The sequence below is a fragment of the Labrus bergylta genome, chromosome 7 (genome assembly GCF_963930695.1).
Source record: "Labrus bergylta chromosome 7, fLabBer1.1, whole genome shotgun sequence".
In the NCBI taxonomy this organism is placed as follows: Eukaryota; Metazoa; Chordata; class Actinopteri; order Labriformes; family Labridae; genus Labrus; species Labrus bergylta.
The window spans coordinates 33,656,360-33,678,298 of NC_089201.1; positions in this window are offsets into that span (position 1 = coordinate 33,656,360).

Genomic DNA, 21,939 nt, shown 5'->3' on the forward strand with positions numbered 1-21,939 from the left:
GAATGAGATGTGAGCTTGTAGAATGTGATTAGAGCTTGTAGAATGTGATGAGAGCTTGTAGAATGAGATGAGAGCTTGTAGAATGAGATGTGAGCTTGTAGAATGAGATGTGTGAGCTTGTAGAATGAGATGTGAGCTTGTAGAATGAGATGAGAGCTTGTAGAATAAGATGTGAGCTTGTAGAATATGATGAGAGCTTGTAGAATGAGATGTGAGAGCTTGTAGAATGAGATGTGAGCTTGTAGAATGTGATGAGAGCTTGTAGAATGTGATGTGAGCTTGTAGAATGAGATGTGAGCTTGTAGAATGTGATGAGAGCTTGTAGAATGTGATGAGAGCTTGTAGAATGAGATATGTGAGCTTGTAGAATGAGATGAGAGCTTGTAGAATAAGATGTGAGCTTGTAGAATGAGATGTGAGCTTGTAGAATGTGATGAGAGCTTGTAGAATGTGATGTGAGCTTGTAGAATGAGATGTGAGAGCTTGTAGAATGAGATGTGAGCTTGTAGAATGAGATGAGAGCTTGTAGAATAAGATGTGAGCTTGTAGAATATGATGAGAGCTTGTAGAATATGATGAGAGCTTGTAGAATGAGATGAGAGCTTGTAGAATGAGATGAGAGCTTGTAGAATGTGATGAGAGCTTGTAGAATACGATGTGAGCTTGTAGAATATGATGAGAGCTTGTAGAATAAGATGTGAGCTTGTAGAATGTGATGAGAGCTTGTAGAATGAGATGAGAGTTTGTAGAATGTGATGTGAGCTTGTAGAATGAGATGTGAGCTTGTAGAATAAGATGTGAGCTTGTAGAATATGATGAGAGCTTGTAGAATGAGATGTGAGAGCTTGTAGAATGAGATGTGAGCTTGTAGAATGTGATGAGAGCTTGTAGAATGTGATGTGAGCTTGTAGAATGAGATGTGAGCTTGTAGAATGTGATGAGAGCTTGTAGAATGTGATGAGAGCTTGTAGAATGAGATATGTGAGCTTGTAGAATGAGATGAGAGCTTGTAGAATAAGATGTGAGCTTGTAGAATGAGATGTGAGCTTGTAGAATGTGATGAGAGCTTGTAGAATGTGATGTGAGCTTGTAGAATGAGATGTGAGAGCTTGTAGAATGAGATGTGAGCTTGTAGAATGAGATGAGAGCTTGTAGAATAAGATGTGAGCTTGTAGAATATGATGAGAGCTTGTAGAATATGATGAGAGCTTGTAGAATGAGATGAGAGCTTGTAGAATGAGATGAGAGCTTGTAGAATGTGATGAGAGCTTGTAGAATACGATGTGAGCTTGTAGAATATGATGAGAGCTTGTAGAATAAGATGTGAGCTTGTAGAATGTGATGAGAGCTTGTAGAATGAGATGAGAGTTTGTAGAATGTGATGTGAGCTTGTAGAATGAGATGTGAGCTTGTAGAATATGATGAGAGCTTGTAGAATGAGATGAGAGCTTGTAGAATGAGATGACAGCTTGTAGAATGAGATGTGAGCTTGTAGAATGAGATGACAGCTTGTAGAATGAGATGTGAGCTTGTAGAATGAGATGTGAGCTTGTAGAATGTGATGAGAGCTTGTAGAATGAGATGTGAGAGATGTAGAATGAGATGTGAGCTTGTAGAATGAGATGTGAGAGCTTGTAGAATGAGATGTGAGAGATGTAGAATGAGATGTGAGCTTGTAGAATGTGATGTGAGCTTGTAGAATGAGATGTGAGCTTGTAGAATGAGATGTGTGAGCTTGTAGAATGAGATGAGAGCTTGTAGAATGTGATGAGAGCTTGTAGAATGTGATGAGAGCTTGTAGAATGAGATGTGAGAGCTTGTAGAATGAGATGTGAGTTTGTAGAATGTGATGAGAGCTTGTAGAATGAGATGAGAGCTTGTAGAATGAGATGTGTGAGCTTGTAGAATGAGATGAGAGCTTGTAGAATGTGATGAGAGCTTGTAGAATGTGATGAGAGCTTGTAGAATGAGATGTGAGAGCTTGTAGAATGAGATGTGAGCTTGTAGAATGAGATGTGTGAGCTTGTAGAATGAGATGTGAGCTTGTAGAATGAGATGTGTGAGCTTGTAGAATGAGATGAGAGCTTGTAGAATATGATGAGAGCTTGTAGAATATGATGAGAGCTTGTAGAATAAGATGTGAGCTTGTCGAATATGATGAGAGCTTGTAGAATATGATGAGAGCTTGTAGAATGAGATGAGAGCTTGTAGAATGAGATGAGAGCTTGTAGAATAAGATGAGAGCTTGTAGAATAAGATGTGAGCTTGTAGAATGTGATGAGAGCTTGTAGAATGAGATGTGAGCTTGTAGAATGAGATGAGAGTTTGTAGAATGTGATGTGAGCTTGTAGAATGAGATGTGAGAGCTTGTAGAATGAGATGTGAGCTTGTAGAATGAGATGTGAGCTTGTAGAATGTGATGAGAGCTTGTAGAATGTGATGAGAGCTTGTAGAATGAGATGTGAGCTTGTAGAATGAGATGAGAGTTTGTAGAATGTGATGTGAGCTTGTAGAATGAGATGTGAGAGCTTGTAGAATGAGATGTGAGCTTGTAGAATGAGATGTGAGCTTGTAGAATGAGATGTGAGCTTGTAGAATGTGATGAGAGCTTGTAGAATGTGATGAGAGCTTGTAGAATGAGATGAGAGCTTGTAGAATGAGATGTGAGCTTGTAGAATGAGATGTGTGAGCTTGTAGAATGAGATGTGAGCTTGTAGAATGAGATGAGAGCTTGTAGAATAAGATGTGAGCTTGTAGAATATGATGAGAGCTTGTAGAATGAGATGTGAGAGCTTGTAGAATGAGATGTGAGCTTGTAGAATGTGATGAGAGCTTGTAGAATGTGATGTGAGCTTGTAGAATGAGATGTGAGCTTGTAGAATGTGATGAGAGCTTGTAGAATGTGATGAGAGCTTGTAGAATGAGATGTGTGAGCTTGTAGAATGAGATGAGAGCTTGTAGAATAAGATGTGAGCTTGTAGAATGAGATGTGAGCTTGTAGAATGTGATGAGAGCTTGTAGAATGTGATGTGAGCTTGTAGAATGAGATGTGAGAGCTTGTAGAATGAGATGTGAGCTTGTAGAATGAGATGAGAGCTTGTAGAATAAGATGTGAGCTTGTAGAATATGATGAGAGCTTGTAGAATATGATGAGAGCTTGTAGAATGAGATGAGAGCTTGTAGAATGAGATGAGAGCTTGTAGAATGTGATGAGAGCTTGTAGAATACGATGTGAGCTTGTAGAATATGATGAGAGCTTGTAGAATAAGATGTGAGCTTGTAGAATGTGATGAGAGCTTGTAGAATGTGATGTGAGCTTGTAGAATGAGATGAGAGTTTGTAGAATGTGATGTGAGCTTGTAGAATGAGATGAGAGTTTGTAGAATGTGATGTGAGCTTGTAGAATGAGATGTGAGCTTGTAGAATGTGATGTGAGCTTGTAGAATGTGATGAGAGTTTGTAGAATGTGATGTGAGCTTGTAGAATGAGATGTGAGCTTGTAGAATGTGATGTGAGCTTGTAGAATGTGATGAGAGTTTGTAGAATGTGATGAGAGCTTGTAGAATGTGATGTGAGCTTGTAGAATGAGATGTGAGCTTGTAGAATAAGATGTGAGCTTGTAGAATGTGATGAGAGCTTGTAGAATGTGATGTGAGCTTGTAGAATGAGATGAGAGTTTGTAGAATGTGATGAGAGCTTGTAGAATGTGATGAGAGCTTGTAGAATGTGATGTGAGCTTGTAGAATGTGATGAGAGTTTGTAGAATGTGATGAGAGAGTTTGTAGAATGAGATGTGAGCTTGTAGAATGAGATGTGAGCTTGTAGAATGAGATGAGAGCTTGTAGAATGTGATGAGAGCTTGTAGAATGTGATGTGAGCTTGTAGAATGAGATGAGAGCTTGTAGAATGTGATGAGAGCTTGTAGAATGAGATGAGAGTTTGTAGAATGTGATGAGAGAGTTTGTAGAATGAGATGTGAGAGCTTGTAGAATGAGATGTGAGCTTGTAGAATGAGATGTGAGCTTGTAGAATGAGATGTGAGCTTGTAGAATGTGATGAGAGCTTGTAGAATGTGATGAGAGCTTGTAGAATGAGATGTGTGAGCTTGTAGAATGAGATGTGAGCTTGTAGAATGAGATGAGAGCTTGTAGAATAAGATGTGAGCTTGTAGAATATGATGAGAGCTTGTAGAATGAGATGTGAGAGCTTGTAGAATGAGATGTGAGCTTGTAGAATGTGATGAGAGCTTGTAGAATGTGATGTGAGCTTGTAGAATGAGATGTGAGCTTGTAGAATGTGATGAGAGCTTGTAGAATGTGATGAGAGCTTGTAGAATGAGATGTGTGAGCTTGTAGAATGAGATGTGAGCTTGTAGAATGAGATGAGAGCTTGTAGAATAAGATGTGAGCTTGTAGAATGAGATGTGAGCTTGTAGAATGTGATGAGAGCTTGTAGAATGTGATGTGAGCTTGTAGAATGAGATGTGAGAGCTTGTAGAATGAGATGTGAGCTTGTAGAATAAGATGTGAGCTTGTAGAATATGATGAGAGCTTGTAGAATGAGATGTGAGAGCTTGTAGAATGAGATGTGAGCTTGTAGAATGTGATGAGAGCTTGTAGAATGTGATGTGAGCTTGTAGAATGAGATGTGAGCTTGTAGAATGAGATGAGAGCTTGTAGAATATGATGAGAGCTTGTAGAATATGATGAGAGCTTGTAGAATAAGATGTGAGCTTGTAGAATATGATGAGAGCTTGTAGAATATGATGAGAGCTTGTAGACTGAGATGAGAGCTTGTAGAATGAGATGAGAGCTTGTAGAATAAGATGAGAGCTTGTAGAATAAGATGTGAGCTTGTAGAATGTGATGAGAGCTTGTAGAATGAGATGTGAGCTTGTAGAATGAGATGAGAGTTTGTAGAATGTGATGTGAGCTTGTAGAATGAGATGTGAGAGCTTGTAGAATGAGATGTGAGCTTGTAGAATGAGATGTGAGCTTGTAGAATGAGATGTGAGCTTGTAGAATGTGATGAGAGCTTGTAGAATGTGATGAGAGCTTGTAGAATGAGATGAGAGCTTGTAGAATGAGATGTGAGCTTGTAGAATGAGATGTGTGAGCTTGTAGAATGAGATGTGAGCTTGTAGAATGAGATGAGAGCTTGTAGAATAAGATGTGAGCTTGTAGAATATGATGAGAGCTTGTAGAATGAGATGTGAGCTTGTAGAATGTGATGAGAGCTTGTAGAATGTGATGTGAGCTTGTAGAATGAGATGTGAGCTTGTAGAATGTGATGAGAGCTTGTAGAATGTGATGAGAGCTTGTAGAATGAGATGTGTGAGCTTGTAGAATGAGATGAGAGCTTGTAGAATAAGATGTGAGCTTGTAGAATGAGATGTGAGCTTGTAGAATCTGATGAGAGCTTGTAGAATGTGATGTGAGCTTGTAGAATGAGATGTGAGAGCTTGTAGAATGAGATGTGAGCTTGTAGAATGAGATGAGAGCTTGTAGAATAAGATGTGAGCTTGTAGAATATGATGAGAGCTTGTAGAATATGATGAGAGCTTGTAGAATGAGATGAGAGCTTGTAGAATGAGATGAGAGCTTGTAGAATGTGATGAGAGCTTGTAGAATACGATGTGAGCTTGTAGAATATGATGAGAGCTTGTAGAATGTGATGAGAGTTTGTAGAATGTGATGAGAGCTTGTAGAATGTGATGTGAGCTTGTAGAATGAGATGTGAGCTTGTAGAATGAGATGTGAGCTTGTAGAATGAGATGTGAGCTTGTAGAATGAGATGTGAGCTTGTAGAATGTGATGTGAGCTTGTAGAATGTGATGTGAGCTTGTAGAATGAGATGAGAGCTTGTAGAATGTGATGTGAGCTTGTAGAATGAGATGTGAGCTTGTAGAATGAGATGTGAGCTTGTAGAATGTGATGTGAGCTTGTAGAATGTGATGAGAGTTTGTAGAATGTGATGTGAGCTTGTAGAATGAGATGTGAGCTTGTAGAATGTGATGTGAGCTTGTAGAATGTGATGAGAGTTTGTAGAATGTGATGAGAGCTTGTAGAATGTGATGTGAGCTTGTAGAATGAGATGTGAGCTTGTAGAATAAGATGTGAGCTTGTGGAATGTGATGAGAGCTTGTAGAATGTGATGTGAGCTTGTAGAATGAGATGAGAGTTTGTAGAATGTGATGAGAGCTTGTAGAATGTGATGAGAGCTTGTAGAATGTGATGTGAGCTTGTAGAATGTGATGAGAGTTTGTAGAATGTGATGAGAGAGTTTGTAGAATGAGATGTGAGCTTGTAGAATGAGATGTGAGCTTGTAGAATGAGATGAGAGCTTGTAGAATGTGATGAGAGCTTGTAGAATGTGATGTGAGCTTGTAGAATGAGATGAGAGCTTGTAGAATATGATGAGAGCTTGTAGAATGAGATGTGAGAGCTTGTAGAATGAGATGTGAGCTTGTAGAATGTGATGAGAGCTTGTAGAATGTGATGTGAGCTTGTAGAATGAGATGTGAGCTTGTAGAATGTGATGAGAGCTTGTAGAATGTGATGAGAGCTTGTAGAATGAGATGTGTGAGCTTGTAGAATGAGATGTGAGCTTGTAGAATGAGATGAGAGCTTGTAGAATAAGATGTGAGCTTGTAGAATGAGATGTGAGCTTGTAGAATGTGATGAGAGCTTGTAGAATGTGATGTGAGCTTGTAGAATGAGATGTGAGAGCTTGTAGAATGAGATGTGAGCTTGTAGAATGAGATGAGAGCTTGTAGAATAAGATGTGAGCTTGTAGAATATGATGAGAGCTTGTAGAATATGATGAGAGCTTGTAGAATGAGATGAGAGCTTGTAGAATGAGATGAGAGCTTGTAGAATGTGATGAGAGCTTGTAGAATACGATGTGAGCTTGTAGAATATGATGAGAGCTTGTAGAATAAGATGTGAGCTTGTAGAATGTGATGAGAGCTTGTAGAATGTGATGTGAGCTTGTAGAATGAGATGAGAGTTTGTAGAATGTGATGTGAGCTTGTAGAATGAGATGAGAGTTTGTAGAATGTGATGTGAGCTTGTAGAATGTGATGTGAGCTTGTAGAATGTGATGAGAGTTTGTAGAATGTGATGAGAGCTTGTAGAATGAGATGTGAGAGCTTGTAGAATGAGATGTGAGAGCTTGTAGAATGTGATGAGAGTTTGTAGAATGTGATGAGAGCTTGTAGAATGAGATGTGAGAGCTTGTAGAATGAGATGTGAGAGCTTGTAGAATGAGATGTGTGAGCTTGTAGAATGTGATGAGAGCTTGAAGGAATGAAAAGTGAACTTGTTTGTAAAAATCATCATTTACTCAGATTTTTTTTTAATAACTCGTGCCTATTATCTTTTACAACCGCAACTCTCCAATTACAACTCCTCAAATCTGCAGCTACAACTACACATACTACTTTTCTCGTGTGAATCTGCGCTGCTTGAGTTTTGCAACACATTTTGCGAGACGTCTGTAGCAAAACAAATTTGTACTTGTAGAAATGCCCCACAAGATCTATTTAATGCACTCGCTCTAGTTCACCGGATGGCCTGCAACCAAAATAAAAAGGAAACAACAATCATGGTTACCCATGAGAAGGTGGGGATTGGTCGTCTAAGAACGATATTTTCAGAAAGCTATACATCCTACCTTCTCACTTTAGGATTACCTGTGACATGTATTGCCCAGCTGTTAGGGGTATCTAGGTTCACAATACATAGGCGCATGTCAGAATGGGGATTAAGTGTCAGGGAAATGTGCAACAGCTTGACTGATGCAGAACTGGACTCCTTAGTGTCAGTGATCCATACCAGCAACCCAAATGCAGGGTATAGAATGATGATGGGTCTACTTAGAGCGCAGGGACACAGAGTGCAGTGGGAGAGGGTACGGACTATGCTGGCACCGAATAGACACTGCCAGCATAGTCTTCAGGATGTCACAGCTACGTTGTGTGGTAAGAAGAACATACTCTGTCCCAAGCCCCAAGTCAATGATGCACATCGATACAAATCACAAATTGATACGGTAAGTAAAAAGAAGAAAAACAGTACACAATGCACATAGTGTTTGTGTGTAAAAGTAAAAACACATTTTTATAATTTTTATTAACCAAGGTACAACATCGTGATATTTGGAGGGATAGATGGCTTTTCAAGAAAGGTATGGAGCATAAGATACTGTAAGAAATTATCATTCTACTACGTTAGTGAAAGGGGCAATATCTAATAAATATCTTACTATCTGATCATTAAGGAAACATGCTATGTTGAAGTGCTGGCTTCTCTGACAACAATGAAGCAGCCAGTATGTCCTCCTTCTAACTTTAGATTCTGCTCCTGAATGCTCTGGATTTGTTCTGATCTGATGTTTTTAATTTGAAATGCAGTACTCAATTTAAACGCTATGGAGTTACATATTGCACCTTTAAGTATTTAAAACGAGCAAATGTTGCTACCCTAGAGTGTAAAATAATTGAAAAATGATTAGGATGTGAACATTTTCAACTGTCACTTGCCATATTATTGTAGTGATATATGAAATGACCTTATGCCTACATGATAGTCCTATAACAACATTATTATATGATTATTAGACACCAACAACAACATTTAAGAAAACTAAGCATTTTGAGTAAGTTAAAAATGTGGGACCCCGTGCATACAATTGGTAATATGTAGAATGAGGCAGGATTAACAATAAAATCTTGAGATCATACAAATACACTACCTTCTCTGATTTGTGTTCTTACATCTAGATCATGTATCTACGTGTCACAAACAACAATCTGGCATCAACAACCCTGGCCTTCTTCAGTGAAGCAGTGCAGAATTTTGGTTTGCCACTGAGGTAAAAAAAAATAAAGCAATTATTTTGTGCTTTCTCTCTGTCATTTGTAACATCACTATATCCAACATAGGGTCTTGATCTGTTCAAATGAGATATAGCATAATTTGTATTTATAACAAAATAGGTATCGTATAAGCACTGTGTACTGTTCATTGACTGCTTTGTTTGTGGTTTCTCAGGGTCCGGGGTGATCATGGAGTGGAGAATGTTGATGTGGCTCGTTTTATGTTCTCTGTCCAGGGAACAGGCAGGAGTAGCTTCATTGCAGGCAAAAGCGTTCACAATCAGAGGTGATGATAAATATGCATATAAAAAGGCACATCAAATTTCAAATGTGTGATTGGTGACCTGTTGTTCACTTGTCTCAACGCCAATAATTAAATAGACCAATATTTTCTTTGTAATCTGCTAAGAAGTTTCTTTAGACAAGTTTTTCATCTATAACTCTAAATTGTTACTGATATATGTGATTAAGACAAATGTATTCATGTCACCAAGACAACATGTTGCTCTCACCTCAAACAAGAACATAGAAACGTATAAATCTGAGCAGTGCTGACTCTACACAGCGACACTGAGAGTTCCCCTTTTATTGTAGTCAAACAAAGCCATTTCTGCTTTGACAAAAATATACTACTAGTACAGCGAGTTTACCGTTATCGGTACTATATTGTATGCATGAATTATGTTGCTATGGATTTGTGCCTTGTCTGATAGCATGGTTTGTTTGATTGTTTGATTGAAGGTACACTGTCCAAACTTAATCCAACAAAGATTGACGAAGAGAATTATTTGCCCCTGTGTGTTTGCATGTTTTCAAGTAAAGCTTCATACATGCATTTATGTTGCACAAGTTGTGTATGCATAGGTATATACTATTTATATTTGTTTTTATATGTTTCTTTTGTTTGATACCAAATATATTTTTCCTTTCATGAACTGTTTTTAAAATAAGATTGTTGATAGTTCTGTGTAATTTATGCTTAATTAACTTACACATCACATTTGTTTGAAACAGAATTGAGAGGTTGTGGCGGGACGTGTTCACTGCAGTCACCGGCCGCTTCTATGATGTCCTACACCAGCTTGAAGAGGAGGCCCATCTTGATTTGTCCAATAGCCTGCACATCTTTTGCTGCCACTATGCCTTCATTCCACTCATTCAGCTCCACCTCAACATATTCACAGATGGCTGGGATGACCATCCCCTTTCAACAGAGGGGAACCTCTCCCCCAATCAGCTGTGGCACTTGGGGCAGGAGTATCATTCCCAGGAGTGTGACCAGGTTGGCATCTCTCTATATAAGCAATCTCCCCCTCCTCTCTTCTCCTACTCTCTCTCTCTTTCTCTCCACCTACTCTTCTTTCCTGCACCAGAAATAGTGCAGAATGTTTCAGTAAAATTTTAAAAGGACACTGCAGCCCATGCAATCCAATTATCTAAAAAAATGTATTGTCATGCTTGTCTAAGCTTTGGTACATTTTTGCTTCTACTGCATGTGAGGCATGTACGGAGCAGGCACTTCCTTCTAGTTTTTGATTAATTGTCCCATTTTATACACAACTGGCAGTTGTGTCTTTGATGCTCACAGTAGTTTGACTTATGACCTCTAATTCAGTCCTTTTTTTGTTGTGATTAATTTTATTTTACAGGATTCCTAGACATTCCTCATATAGACTGGGAAAGCAGCGATCTTGTCCAAGTGACCCCAACTCCGGTATCCAGGTTCCTGAAACTGAGTGCCCACTAAACCCAGTGGAATTTGCAGGACTCAAAGCTGTTGTGGATCCAATAAGATCAACAAGTCTTGGTGCTGATGTTTATGTAGCTGCACTTCAGTACATGAACAGCATTGGCTATATGTAAAGTAAGCCCTTACCCTTTGGGTTTGGACACTGGTTACACGGCATGCACAACATCTACTGAATCTACTGAATCTACTGTATCTACTGAAAGTGTTACGTTTGCCTGAGTGTATTAAAAGGTGTCTTCAGGTTTGGGCCTACAAGCACTATTTTTGATATAACTTATTTTGGGGCCAGGCCTGGTCCAATATTCAATTCAGTTTGACATTGGAAACAAACCACCAAAGCAAATTAGAATGTACTTTCCATTGAATAAGAGACATCTCGTCTTTCCATTATAAGAATTTCTTTAATACATGTCTGGAGGGAGCCTTTAAAACATCCAATGACAAAAAACAAACATGTCACTCCAGACTGAAGAATTGCATGCTGAAAATAAAATAAAGATCAACCCCTTAAACTCCTTTTAAAAAAAGGTTTCGGGAACGAAAAGAAACAGATATGGCTATTGACAAATAATTAAGCCTCTATGCAAGAAAATACTGGGAACGAGTATTAGTTTAGACACATTTCCTTAACAATCCCACAATCATTAGTTGCAATGTAACATTCAAGATGATCATAAAACTGTTCATAACTGGTATAGTGACCAGGCAGGCGCAGGATCTGGAAGCAAGTCGAAGATGATGGATTTTCTGCATGCACAACCTCCACTTTCATTTCATCCATGGGCAGCTCCCAGCCAACCCAGAATTTAACTAGCGCCTTTCTTTTTTCTTCAGGCACTGAGAGGGAAGCAAATAATGAAAATGTTACATCGATACAGTTTTGATGTTGAGACAGTTTGCAATAGTAAATAGTAATAGTACATCTGCAGAGTACATTTCCTTCTTTATGTATGTCTTGTAACAACAGACATTGTGCAGCCTTTGAGTGCAGATATTGAGAATACGGGAATAACATAATGTAAGGATGACAAGTGATGCCAGAAGAAAAAAACAAGGGCTTAATTGAGAGTAAATCATGTTGAACTCAAAATGTCATCTAGTCATGTGATAACCAAATGTTTCATTAGTGAACAAAAACAGTATACTTTCTGCATTGGGGATATGAAATTGCTGTTGGCCTTTAATTCAATAAAGACCCATGTTCTTCTGAAAAAGCTCATTGATCTCATTATCAACACAGGGCTTGTTCCTAAAATATTGGATAAACCACTGAAAACTCTCGTCTACAACTATTTATTGACAGGACAGGGAAGAAAGCAGGAAATATCCTAGCAGATAATTCATTGTCTCTTCTGCCAGTTTGAGCCTTTAAGCTCAGGGGGGCGCTATGGAGATCTTCTGGTAACTACAAATATATTAAAGAAATAATTTATCCCAAGTGCAATAAACATTCTTAACATCACAAAATGACTGATGAGATGTGAACCATCACATGAGCTGTTTTAATGTGCAGATATAGCTGCTTTGCTTGTCTGTCTTGTTAACAGTTTGAATGTTTCTATTTTATTATTTTATGTGGCCATTTATATCAGGAAAGCCAACTGCAAATTTGCAACCCAGGTGGACAACAAAGATTTATTCTATTCTATTATACCTGTCTCCACAAACTGCCGTAAGTAGCCAGCAATTTTGCACCTAACGGCAACAGGGCACATATCTTCATCTTCCTCTTCCCCTTCCCCTTCTCCAGGCCAGATGATGTTGTTTAGAACCATCTAAGTGCAACATTTAAGATCCAATTACAACAAAAGATGAGTTGAATGTATATGAATTGAAAAGAGTACAAAACTAAGAAAGATTGTTAATAACATGGAATACCTGAGCACTGCATTCAGCCATTGATTGGCGTGGAAAGACTACTGGTACAACATCTGGCCTCGCCTCCAACAACGCCCAGAGCTGGGAATCCTTCAGTCCCTCACGCAGTTGTTTAATTTGCCTCAACGTTCTTCCGAGCGCCTACATTTAAGACAGTTGTTTAATTATTGCAAGGAGTAAGGATTGGTGTTATTTGGAATACACTGATGAAGAGCATGTAGCTTGATACATTACTCCAGTAGTTGTCCAAATAAACAGCAGAGAAGGAGTGCTGAAGTATACTGACCTGTATTTTTCTTGATTTAATTATTTTATTGGTCAGCAGCTTGTGGATATGCATGTCTATTTTTTTATTTTTGGGGGGTTACTTGGAATCAAACATTTTGAATTTCAAATATACAAAGATATATAAAGGGAATTACAAAATCCACAAGTGCATTGGCACCTAGGATGGCTTGAAATGCATAATGTTGTTGTAACATATTGTATAGTCCATAAAGAAAATATTTGAGATATATCAATAATATAATAATAATATTTGTCATTTGAGTTTACCGCATGCTGAAGAAGACTTTGTAAGAGCCAGGCATGGTTAGTTGCTGTTAGTGTCGGCAGATCCCAGGATAATGCCAACTGGTTAACAGTTTGCATTTGTTCCTCTGTCAGCTCTTTTTTCTTTTCATCATCAGCCGTCTTCTTGGAGTGATCAGCTACCGTAAGTTTAATGGATAAAGTTGGCATATAAATTGGGTGACATGCTTTTTCATGTTCGCATGCAGCATGAAAACATTCCATTATATTGCAAACCTACCAGCTGTATTGTCTCCCTGATGTCAATATCTGCCACATCTTCCAGCATGATTATCACTGTCTCAGGGGAACCACCTAGCAACACATGCAGGATAGCTTGGCTGACACCAGTTAGTGCTGGACCACCGTGGAGGAAGGAGTGGCCTATAATTCTTCCTGCCACCTTGAACAAGTCACTCTGCACAAGCACTTGGGAGGTGGAAGGAATGAGATGGTCAGCTTGACCCTCAAAAAGCATAGTGCCAGTTCTATTTCCTGCATGGAGAGATAACAAAAGCATGTGACAACACTTATGAATCTTTTTTAATTATGGGGATTAGAGAGATTTACACATTTTATAACTTTTTTTTGTCTAGTCTTGCTGTCTTTTTGTTGATCCTGTGCCACATGGCACATATTGTATGCTCACCCATTCAGTATGGGGACCCTTCTTTGCTACCTTCTAGTGAAGTTAATTCTCTCTATTCCTCTGAGACATGTTGTGATAAAGGGCATCATAGCTAGCTAGATAACTAGACAAACTTGATACGTGTGCAAAAGACTTGCCAAAATCCATAACGAATCCATTCTGCAACTTGTGCATCACAAGGCTGAAGAAATGGCGTTTCACGCCCTCTCCAATGGCTACATCGCCTAAAACATAGGACAAAAGTAACAACAAATTAAAATGCATAGAGAATCTCAAACTACTTTAAAAATAGATAAACAGTGGGTTTAGCCAACATAGTGCAGGGTTGTTGAAAAACTTTTGAACCCTTTAAGGATTTGACAGAAAATCATCATTTTTTCCATCGGGCAAAAACTTAAGGACAACCTTAAAGTAAAGCTTGCAACCCATGAAGCATTAAGGAAACTTGGGAAAAGCAGCTCTGCTGTTCTCACTTTGACATACAATGCTATGTTCGTCATGCAACTAGGCATCCTACATCCAGTCTGGCAGTTACGTACCACTCCCCCATGTACTATAGGGAGGCCGTGGTCCTCATCACAGGGTCCATGGCTTTGAATCTGACCTCAGCCCTTTGCTGCTTGTCATCCCCTACTCCTCACAACATTTCATGTCTCTCTTCAGCTGGCATATCTTATAAATGCAAAAAAGGCCTCCCAAAAAAATATTATAATAAAATTAAGACCCATTAATTTATGACCATAAAATCTATTTAAAGACTTAAGGTTCAGGAGAAACTCTGTGATAGAAACAGTTGAGAATCTGGTCACAGCAAGTTAAATCTGAGTAACTTCTTTATTACATGGCACTTGGAAAACTAAAGAGGTAATTCGCAAATAACACAGTGGTTACATTAATTCACCTTCCAATTTGCAATGGAGTGGTCGGGCCCAATCAACTTTATGGACCTTATAAAAGCTTATTAGTCTTGCTTCCTGGTCCTCAATGTCCTCTCTCATGTCCAATTTCACTTTGAGTGTTGGCTCATCTTTTTGCTGTTGCATATACCTTCTGTATAGCATTGCTGCCCTGTCTGGAACTTCAACTCTCTTCCAGGCTGCAAAACATTCATTTCTGAATTGCATTTCTACAACAGTATAGCATTCCAGAGAGTTTTCATTCACATACTGTTGTTTCAAAGAATTCAAACTGTCAGGACTAGTCAAAACATACCATCATGTATTGCAGTTGCTGACCCTGATGGTAGGGTTTGTGATGCTACAGGTGTCGAGTAGCCAGAATCAGATGGGCCAGCAATGCCACTGTCAGTGACACTGCCTGTGGAAAGTTCTTGTACCAAAGTGCTTTGTCCAGTGGTATCCCTAATTATGGAATTACACAGAAAAAGGTAGAAAAGTAAAGAAAGGGGTTTATATCATTCCTTGATGACATTCTCTGGGCCAAGATTTCAGAAGGACCCTTGTTATGTGTTAAGCAACAAAAAACATAATTTTAATTTTCAGCAACTTCTGCTAGTTGAAGTGTCAATTATTGTTGATATATTCTAGTGACATGGTGACAATACCTTTCATCACATGGACTTGCATGGTGGGGCATCACCTCAGCAGTGTACTGCTCTCCACATATTGGGCAACAGTCCTGGAAAGTCAAAATGCGATGCTTAAGTTAACAGCGTATCAACCAGGTTTTATATACTTCATTATATACTTTATTAATCCCTGAGGGGAAACTCGGGTTTATACTCTGTTATTATTGAGAGACATTCTCACACACATAGACCCAAAACACACACACATGCACAAACAGGACATGTAATAATGGAGGGATGTCAGAGTGGGGGGCTGCACCTGCTACACAGGGAGCCCACCAGGGATGTTTTACTGCATTCAAACTATTTCTCTGTGATGTCTTTTAATGATGAAATAATGATAATGAGTCATAATGTATCATATCAGAGTAGTTACTAATAAGAATCACCTTGTAACTATGTTATCTTTTACTATTTATAGTGGCCTTCACAGTTGGACTCAAGCAGTGAAAATTCAGGAGAAAACTTACAATTAAGCAATTACAATTACAATTAACCATACAAATTACACTTGGTTCCTGCTCTTCCTCCTCCACAAGTACAGGTTCACAATTCTATGAGCCATGGGGTAAAAAGCTGTCATTACGATTTATTTCTACAAATATGCAATAACTACTGTACAATTATAAACAGAACACAACACGATTACACACGTGATGTAAAGCCATAGCTTATGAGGTGTAAAATGGCATAGGAAATGTATTGTTCTTTGCAACAGTATTAAATAAGGATTACTTACATTATCAACATCATCATCACACTGACATGAATCAATGTGGAAAGGCAGCAACTGAATAGGAACTGATATACAAGTCATGCAGTCATTTTTTGGCATTTTCTGAAATTCAGGTGCATCATACGGCAAGGGGGTCGTGTCTATCTCCTCTTGCAGGGGGATAATATAGATGGTGTTCTTTCCGTTGTTTGAGGATGACTTCAGTATTTTTGCTGTGTACCCCTGGGAATCCTGGGGCAGGGGATTGGTTTTTCTTTGTCCACTGCCTCCTTTGAAAATAGAAAAAACATTTTATAAGAAAAACATTCTTTCAGAAGGTCAGTGTTCTTTCAACTTTAGGCAAATGTATTTGGTGAGTTCATATTTATCAATTACCATTACGTTTGAAAACACTTTACTTTCCGTAATGTTTCCATGTAAGGGCGATTCGTCCTTTCACTACTTCTCCCAGGATTGTGATGGGACAGAAAAAATTAAATGGGAACGGGATTCATGATAACGTTAATATGCACTGACACATAAATGAATAAAGGCTGTTATTTTATCAGCTTTGGTGTCTGTTTGCTGGTTAAACGTGCACGCCACATTACCACATGTAAACTGCAGTGATTCACTGAACAAATAGAGAACGAGAAGTAAAAAAACACACTCTCACTACGGCTCAATATTGATCATAGTAACACTGTTAATGCTAACGATGTAAAGCTAGCTTACCATAGTTGGCGTCAGTTTAGCGGTTATTGCCTTACATTTTACATGTTATTAAGAATGTGAGATTGGATGCGTACTTATATTTACTCCTTCATTAAAGTAGTAAAACAAAAAAAAAACAATGATGGGCATTTCTACAAGACGTCTCGCAAAATGTGTTGCAAAACTCAAGCAGCGCAGATTCACACGAGAAAAGTAGTATGTGTAGTTGTAGCTGCAGATTTGAGAAGTTGTAATTGGAGAGTTGTGGTTGTAAAAGATAATAGGCACGAGTTATTAAAAAGAAATCTGAGTAAATGATGATTTTTACATACAAGTTCACTTTTCTTTCCTTCAAGCTCTCACATCACATTCTACAAGCTCTCATCACATTCTACAAGCTCTCACATCTTATTCTACAAGCTCACATCTTATTCTACAAGCTCTCACATCTCATTCTACAAGCTCTCTCATCACATTCTACAAGCTCACATCTTATTCTACAAGCTCACACATCTCATTCTACAAGCTCACATCTCATTCTACAAGCTCACATCTTATTCTACAAGCTCTCACATCTCATTCTACAAGCTCACATCTTATTCTACAAGCTCTCACATCTCATTCTACAAGCTCACATCTTATTCTACAAGCTCACATCTCATTCTACAAGCTCTCACATCTCATTCTACAAGCTCACATCTCATTCTACAAGCTCACATCGTATTCTACAAGCTCTCACATCTCATTCTACAAGCTCACACATCTCATTCTACAAGCTCACATCTCATTCTACAAGCTCACACATCTCATTCTACAAGCTCTCATCTTATTCTACAAGCTCTCACATCTCATTCTACAAGCTCACATCTCATTCTACAAGCTCTCACATTTTGCAACATATCTACCTTCATAGTATGGACCTCTCTGTCAGTGACTGTTAACCTACAGGACAACACTTCTCACTATACAAAGTAAGTGTTTCACAGTACAAATAATGCACTTTATGAGCAACTGCATGGTGAAGAAAATATTTTGAAGTGAGATCCCTTTTTGGGAGACCTATAAGAATGACCCTCATGGGGCCCACTGTGTGGATCTTTCTTTCTGTGATTGTTTATCAATGGGTGACTCCTCTCACTTAAAGTTACCATTAGTATTCCCAGTTCTAATTTTACACATTCTAAACTGCTGCATGATGAAGAAAACATTTAGGAATAAGAACTTTGCAGCCTCTTTTTTGAGGTTGTGAGAGTTTTTGAGAACCCTTAAAGAATAATTCTACTTGGCTCAAAGTTTAATGCCCATTACAAAAATCTCATCACATATGCAAACATTTCTAAGTTTTGAATGTTTTTATGTCCAGGAATATATCCTGCTTTTTGTTTATACTGAGGGCCTGTTGCACTAAAGTATTGTGCAACTTTTGCACTTTTTGAACCTGTGCAAAGGAGCCAAATCCACACCCGTTTTAATTCACAAAGCATGTGTGCTTTCATGTGGAGGGAAAAAAAGGCTCTTTTCTAATTTCTTGAGCCTTATTACAAATAACCGCCAATAACCGCCAGGTACAAAGAGAACTCTCCAGACTCCACATCAGACAGGCCAGTGGACCAGACAACATCAGTCCCAGGATCCTCAAGGTGTGTGCTGGGCAGCTTGCAGGAGTCTTTCAGCACCTCTTCAACCTCTCTCTGAGGCTGATGAAGGTGCCTGACCTGTGGAAGACCTCCTGCATCGTCCCAATTCCAAAGAAAGGTCATCCCAGCGCTCTCAGTGACTACAGACCTGTGGCACTCACGTCACATGTCATTAAGACATTTGAGAGGCTGGTTCTCCAGCACCTGAGGACCCTGCTCACTGCTTTCCAGGATCCATTGCAGTTTGCATATCAGAGGCACATTGGTGTGGAGGATGCTATCATCTTCCTGACCCAAAAAGCCCTGTCACACCTGGAGACGAGAGGAAGCACTGTGAGAGTCATGTTCTTTGACTTCTCCAGTGCTTTCAATACCATCCAGCCCTGCCTCCTGAGGGACAAACTGCTGGATATGCAGCTGCACCCTGACATCTCAGCCTGGACTTCAACTACCTCACGGGCCGGCCACAGTATGTCAGAGTCGACGGCTGTGTCTCTGATGTAGTGACAGGCAACACAGGAGTACCTCAAGGAACTGTTCTGGCGCCTTTTCTCTTCACCCTCTTCACATCAGACTTCAGGTTTAACTCTGGTTCCTGCCACCTCCAAAAGTTTTCCTACGACTCCTCCATTGTTGGGTTCATCACTGATGACGACGAGAAGGAGTACAGAGGACTGTTAGAGAGCTTCATCACATGGTGCGAAAGCAACCACCTGAAGCTCAACATCAGCAAAACAAAGGAGGTGGTAGTGGACTACCGGAAGAAGAAGAGGCCCCCTGCCCCAGTCATCATCCAGGGGGAGGAAGTGGAGAGGGTGGACTCATACAAGTACCTTGGGGTCCACATCAACAATAAACTGGACTGGTCTCACAACTCTGACGCCCTCTTCAGGAAGGGACAGAGCAGGATGTTCTTCCTGAGGAGACTCAGATCGTTCAGTGTCTGCAACAGATTCCTGAAGACCTTCTACCAGTCTGTGGTGGCCAGCGCCCTCTTCTTGGCTGTGACGTGCTGGTGGGGTGGCATCAAGACTGGTGAGGCAAACAGGCTGAACAAGCTGGTGAGGAAGGCCCGCTCTGTAGTGGGTCTGGATCTGGACAGTTTGGAGACAGTGGGTGAGAGGAGGATGAAGGACAAAATCTTATCCATCCTGGATAACTCCTCTCACCCTCTACATGGTGAGCTGTGGCAGATGGGCAGCTCCTTCAGCCAACGCCTCATCCCCCCCCAGGTGCAAAACAGAGCGCTTCAGGCGCTCCTTTGTGCCCACTGCCATCAGACTGTACAACAGCAGCCTATGACAACAATAACAGTCCATCCTGACACAAAACTTCACCCCCATAAAACACTACCCACATGACCTGCTTCATTATTATCATTGTATTATTGTATTATTATAATTACTTAGGTCAATATATATATACATATATACTGTACATTCTATATATTTATTATTATACTAGTCTATATTATATAACATTTCATTATATTTCACTATATTGTTCATATTGCACTATATTATATTATATTATACTACATTATATCATATCATACTGCATTATATTATATTGTATTATACTACATTATATTATACTACATTATATCATATCATACTACATTATATTATATTGTATTATACTACATTATATTATATAACTGCACTCTGCATTACTGTGGTACAACACTGCCTCTCTTCTCTGCTGTTTACATTACTTGCTGCTATTTATTTATCATACCAAGTCACTTTAATCATCACTTGTCACTTTAACTGGTCATTCTCTTCAAATACTGTTTCAATTCTCAATTTCCCCCAGTTAACTTCATCATTCATTTTGTTCTTGTATATACCCCCTGTTTTTATTTTTATTTTATTTATCTTATCTATTCTGTTTAATGTGTATTTGAGCTTTCTTGTCTGTGCTGCTGTAACGCCCGAATTTCCCCTCTGGGGATTAATAAAGTACTATCCTATCCTATCCTATCCTACAAGAATCTTTTGAATCTTAAGAAGAAAAAGAAAGCCTAAATTAATAACTCAACCTCCTCCCTACCTTATACCAAATATGTTTAAAATGTATTACAGTCTAGGAGGTTTAATACATACTAAAATGATGTACATTCAGAGTAGGATGAGTAAAATTCAGAGCGCTTTCAGTCAAGTAAATTCACATCTAAAGAGAAATACTGTTAAGTTACAACAGACTAAGGGACCCACATTTAAAAAGAATTCACTATGTCAATATTAAGTTTATATTAAAAAAACCTAGCACAAATCTACTACAATATCTAGGTAGATAACTTTAGTAACTTCTAAAATTTAATAAAAATACCTTCAAACAGTAAACTTCCTTACAAGAGTAACAGACATGCTCATTGATGATAGTCTTTATGATTGCATCTCTCTATATGCATGTCTGGAACTTTAGGAAGAGTAGAGTCTCCAGCAGAGGTGTGAAAGGGGGCTGAGGTGGTGGGGGGAGACCTAGACCCACTATTTGAGCTCACTGGGTCGGGGGATGTGTCAAACCTATTGAAAAATAGGTTCAACTCAGCAGCAAATACTGGGTCTCCTTTAATTCTGGGTTCCGGCCTGCTGCAGCCCGTCATCTGCTTCATGCCATGCCACACCTCCTTTGAGTTGTTCTGTCCCATCTTGGCCTCAATCCTGTCCTTGTAGTTGTTCTTGGCCTCTCTCAGCTTCTTCTTTAACTCCTTTTGGACAGCCTTGAGCTCCTCATGATCCCTAGTCATGAAGGCCCTCTTCTTTCTGTTGAAGAGAGCTTTAATGTCTTTATTGATCCATGGTTTGTCATTTGAGAAGCAGCGGACCTTTTTGGTAGAGACTATGGTGTCCTCACAGAAACGGATGTAGTCTGTAATACAATGAGAGAGGCCTTCAATGTCATCACCATATTCCTCCTTAAACAGTTCCCAGTCTGTGACATTGAAGCACTCCTGCAGGGCCTCCTCTGTATCCTTAGAACAAACCTTCAAAGTCCTTGTGTTTGCCCCCTGCTGCTTCACCAGGGGCCTGTAGGTGGTCTCAAGGTGGATAAGGTTGTGGTCTGATTCCCCGAGAGGGGGGAGAGAAGAAGCGCTGTATGCTCCCTTCACGTTGGCATACAGGAGGTCCAGGGTTTTATTCCCTCTTGGAGCACAGTGCACATACTGTTTAAAGTTCGTCAGGACAGGGGAGAGAGAGACATGATTAAAGTCCCCGCTGATCAGTATGAGGGCGCTGGGATGCTGGGTTTGTAGTCCCGCGATCATAGTGTGGATGATGTCACTCACGCTAGCGGCTACAGCTGATGGTGGGACGTAAACAGCAACAGCAATAGCATGTGAGAACTCCCGTGGCAGATAGTACGGGCGTAATCCCACCGCCAGCATTTCAACGTCTGGGGTACAGACACAGTCCTTCACAGTTACATGTCCGGGATTACACCATTTAGAGTTAATAAAGACAGCAAGACCTCCTTCTCTCTTACCGCTCTGTCTCCCCCTGTCCGCTGTGAAGCCGGCCAGATCGATGTGACTGTCCGGTATATTCCCATGTAGC